Source organism: Bidens hawaiensis, unplaced genomic scaffold (genome assembly GCF_021521415.1).
Source record: "Bidens hawaiensis isolate Kalapana, Puna unplaced genomic scaffold, B.hawaiensis_p1.1 tig00001016_1, whole genome shotgun sequence".
NCBI classification, from domain to species: domain Eukaryota; kingdom Viridiplantae; phylum Streptophyta; class Magnoliopsida; order Asterales; family Asteraceae; genus Bidens; species Bidens hawaiensis.
In genome coordinates, this window is record NW_027491059.1 from 2,981,333 (window position 1) to 2,986,855 (window position 5,523).

Sequence of the window (5,523 nt, forward strand, 5' to 3'; positions counted from 1 at the left end):
AAGCCGCAGCTGAACAAGTACACGATTGCACAAACAAATTAAACACGCATAACAACATTTTGAAAGCAAGAACAAGGCAATTCGCATGGTTCGGGTCCCACATCCATGGACTGCAAGTTGTAGCAAGGTATTTTGTTAAGAATGTTGTGGACCAAAAAACCAAACCGGGCCCTAAATCTCAAACATAAGAGAGCCCCCCAAAAGCTCAATAGTCAATAAGGCTTTCATAACCCAACAGATAGAGATTGAATTTGTATATTTTCTTTGAACGGTCCACGATTCCTCCAATGGGCTACTGGTTAAATTCATTATATCTGGATACACTCGTCTTCCGATCTGGGAAAAACCCTCACCTAGTGTGATGAAGGCACATGAAGGCCAAGGCCCGTGAACACTCGCCTGAAGGCACGACAGTGCGGTGAGATAAAACACGTTCAGTTCAAGGCCAACTAGTGAATGTCACTACTCACCTAGGCTCTCATCATCACCTAGTGCAGCTGAAGTTAAATGATGGGAGCAAGAATCCAACCTGGGTTAAAAGAAACAAATCTCTTCCTTATCACTCCACCACAAGCTCGGCGATTGGATTTGTATTAAACATGCTCCTATATCATAACGCTAAATATTGAATTTTAGTTCAAACTAGTTTTTAGACCCCCGCCGTAACATATTTGTAGAGGCATTGTTAAAGAAGTAGTTAAGTTGACTTTATTATTTGTCTAGAGTTCTAGTAAAACTCAATTGAAAACATAATTTGTAGTTTATGTTTCGCCTTGAAGTTTTTATCATTTGCTAACGAAGGGTGCTAAAACGAAAGTCTCAAATTCATGCCATGTGTTTTAAGCAAGTGTTTGTCATCCAAAGTTAAAATATACAATGCAAAACAAAAAAAATAATAATAATAAATTAAATAAGACTTGCAGAACATGGATCAAACCCGGGTAACAGTTAAGCAAGGTAAGTAAATACAAATAGACCAAAACTTGAGAGGTTGTACAACATAATAAGCAAATGGTACACCACAATGCTCAAGAATTTTTTCTTTATATATATATAACGATCATCATATATTATTTAGTTGAAATAATGAGCTTATAATATATTGTGCATTATCCTTGTTTTAAAGGTTTGAAAAATCTATTATGAAAAGAAAAGTAAAGCAAGAGATGGATCGAACCCGGAAGATTAGGGAACCCAACATTGAAAGGGTGTACAACATAAAAAGCAAAGAGTATAACTCATAATACTCAAAAGAGTTGTCTTTTAACACACACATATAAAGCTAAGAGTACAACCCATAATACTCAAAAAAGTTGTCTTTTAACACACACATATATAAAATAGTTTATATTATAAGGGTAAAGTTATCGTAAAATAATTTGTTAAAGTACAATAGGTACGTAAATCACGCTCAAAGCCATTTTACACAACGCTCAAACCAAAAGCTAAAAACGCTCATTTTTAAAATTCAATACGCTCAAATCCATATAAGTTTTACATAAATACGCTCAAGAAATCCATAATACGCTCAAAAATGGTTTTCGTGAAGAAAGTAAAAAATTAATCGATTAACGATCCAAATCTGCTTTTTTTTTCGGTGAACCGATGAATAATTGAATATATATTGACGATTTTAACATCTTGTGATTTGATTTTATGAATTAATTTCATGAATATAAATATTTTTTTACCTGATATACTATCTTTTATCTACATTATAAAATCTTGATAAGGAAAAATCATATAATTATGTTGGATTGGAATTTCACACGCATCTCCAACATACCTATTCTCACTTTTTAGGCTGCGTGCTATGGTGGGAGGCTTCGAAACCCCTTCACAGTGTCACATCAGCGCTACGTAGGCACCGGGGGCATCAAAGCCCCAGGGCATAATGCCCCTCTATGGTGAGGGGGCTTTGAAGCCCAACCTTTTTTATTATATTTTTTTTATAAAACAAAAAAACCAATACAAATAAAAATAAAAAACATATAAATAAAAAAACCAATACAAATAAAAATAAAAATCCTACAAATAAAAATATAACTAATGCTCGTCGTCGTCATCCTCGTTTGCATATTTGGCCAATATCTTTGCTCTTCTTTTTTCCATCACCGTCCGCGACAAAAGGATCTAGATGCGATAGATCTTTTGTGATGAGCTCGAGTTCCTTTTGTTTCGTTCGCTCCTTGTGAATAGCTTTGTATTTCGCAAGCATCGCCTTTCTTTCTTCGTGCACCTTCATGAGGCCCTCATGTCTTTGTTTTTTTAATGTTGGCAATCTCGGCTAGCCTCCTCTCCAAGTTTTCAAGATGCGAGCTCGTGTCAGAACTCTTAGAGGATGTGGTTCTGGACGAAGATCCTCCACCTCTAGCCGCGGCCTTGGCTTTATCTCTTCCTAACAGCCGTGGCATCTCATCCGGTTCGTCAAAAATTAATTCCGAATCCAACTCGTTTAGATTAATTTGACAACGACCATCGGACATGGGCTGCGACGGCGATTGATCGGCCGAAGTAGACGTTGTCTTTGACCGTTTGGACGGTCACGGTGGTGATGATGTCGGGACCGTATGCCACTTTGGCGAGCTTATGCATTGTCTCCAAACATCCAACATGCTAAAATCTTTATTATAAAGGGCTTTGTATTGTTTTAAGCATGCCTCCAACACATTGGCATCGCCCATGCCGCTTTTTCTGTTGTTCTGCACGCGGGTGTGAATGGCTGTGAAGTCGGTTATTTGTGTGCGTAATGACTTCCGTTTGTTGTAGACGGAGTCATTCCCGCGATACTCTCCTCGACCCATTAAAGCAAAGAACTTGGTGCGTATTTGTACTCAAAACTCCGACGAATGTTTGCCGTCACCTTCGATACATATAAAAGCTTAATATTAGTAAAAAAAAAAAATATAACATAGAAAACATATAAATATTTTTATAATATACCTTGAATCGAGTCTTCGGAAGAGTCGATCCACGCTAAGGCTAACGCCATTACCTCGTCCGCTTCCCACATTTGTGGTTCACCCTTTTCGGTTGTTCGAACGTCACCCGGGTTCTTTTTTTTATGACTTATTTTTGGACGCGGGACTTGCGTTTTGGGTATTTGCGTTTCGGGTATATGGGTTTGTGGTACTTGCGAGGATGTATACGGCATGGCGCCCGAAAGAACATATCGAGGGTAAACGGTGGCATGGGTGGAGGAATCGTCGGTCGTTGTTGGTTTGCATAGAACGGGTTGCTAAGGTCGACGTTATTTGCGAGCAAACTAGCCCACCACATACAACTCGGATCCCACGGGTTTTGATTCGGGTTCGGGTTCGGGTTCGGGTTCGGGTTAGGGTTCATGATTTGGTGTGAAGATGAATGTTGTGAAGATAGGTTAAATTTGGTGTGAAGATGAATGTTGTGAAAATGGTTAAATTTGGTGTGAAGATGAATGTTGTTTGAGTAAAATTGAGAAAAATGTTTGAATAATAGAAATGTTAATTTTAATTTTTTTTAAAACAGCTATATTACCGTTAGTGGTGGGCCCCCCACCTCACCCTCCTTCCGCGCCCATCTTTCCCCCCTCCGCACCCCACCCATCGCCTCCCCTCGACGGTGTTTGAAGCCCACCGCGCCCGTCTCCCCCTCTCTTCCACGCCCATAGCGCATAGTCTGATAGTCATTATCATCTTATGTCTTTCACCAATCTTATCTCATTAAAATCTCTAAAACCACAAAATTATAAAAGGGTATCCATAACACCATTTTATTGATAGTCATTATCAACTTATGTCTTTCATCAATCATATCTCATTAAAATCTCTAAAACCACAAAATTATAAAGGGTATCCATAACACCAATTTGTTGGATTATAATGTTAGGCTTCATATTCAGGGCGTAAGCAGTTTTTGAGGAACGGATTCTGAACCCGTATAAAAAAGTTTCTTTTAGTGTTATATATTCGTATATTTCGACATCGCGCCCGTAAAATATTTGACATCGAACCCGTAGAAACGTTTACAACGAACCCATGGAAACCCTTACAGAAAACCTTAACCCACATTTCAATTAAAAATAATTTGATTTTCCTGTATTTATTATGTGACTCGACCCAACCGCTTAATCGGACCAAACGAAAACCCCGAACGTTAGTGACAATCGGTTGTCTGTCCCTTGAAAATTTCCGAGCCCATAGAAAAAAGATTTTGGTTACGCCATTGTTCATATTATTAACATAAACATACCTAAATAACGCAGTCCAATTCTGGGGCCAATAGTAGCCTTTGGCCGGGCTGCTCGCTCGTACAATGATCGACCTGCTTCTTCTCATGAACGGCCATCGAATATTCAAATACGCAAAGTTGCGAGAATATTTGGGAACCTAACACGAAATTTGTGGTTTGGGTCGAACAGCTGAACCTATTTAAGCTAAGCGGTCCTGCCTGGGAGAGTCCAGTCGGTTCACGGGTTAACCCGTTTAACCATTTAATTTTTATTATATTTGGTTAGAATGTTTTTTATGCAATAAATTAAATTGGTTGAGTATCTTACACGAAATTTAAAACTAAAAAGAAAATTGGTATGATATTTTATAATTAAAATGTAATTGTTTTATATAAAATTATACATTTTGTTGTAATAATGTAAACTTAAAGTATTAACGTGAGAAATTATTATTAAAAAAAATTCAGGTCAAGCGGGTTGTGTTTAAATTCACTTATCTAACCAATATTCAGGTTCGGGTTCATATCAAATTTTTGTGATATGGTTGAGCGGTTCATGTGACAAGTACCTAACACTAACAATCTTCTATGTAACTCAAACTCTGTTATATTTAATAAACGAGTCAAATCATTTTTTGTAATATATGAAAATTTGAAACCATAAAATGATAAATGTTGAGTTATGATGTCGAATATTAAAAGTGCTAATATCTCGTTAAATCGATAGAACGTTAATATCGAATAATGAAACACGTTACATATGAATATTAATATAGTAAGTGTACGGGTGTTTTAAGTTAGCTAATAAACTAAAAGGTTGAAAGTGTTAATCTTTAATTTAAATATGGGATAATAATGGAGTTAATGTAGCCCTGTTTTTAAAACCCCAAATTGCAATCAGTAGACTTTACGTTTTCATCTCCGACGAAGACGGAACCCCTTTCTTGAGTTATCCTAATCCAAAGCAAAACTATTAAACCGAAAATTTTGATCCTCATCATTCGTATAAATATCATACATTGAAGAAATACTAACCGGACCCCGGGCAGATTACGGATAACCTGGGGGTTAGATAGATGTTTCCCACGAGGGGTTAGACCCGGCAAAGATGGTTCTTCTGATAACCTGCAAAACAGACCGTGAGCTCGTCACTGAGAAGGGGGGGGTTCCTCCTTGTGACCACCCTCCGGCGTGAGAATCAGACTAGATTGCTCTTGAATATAAATGTATATTAAGAGATTGCTAGAGCAGATATCAGGTATAATATGTAATACGAGATAGTATATGATGATAAGATGATCATACCATTTGGGG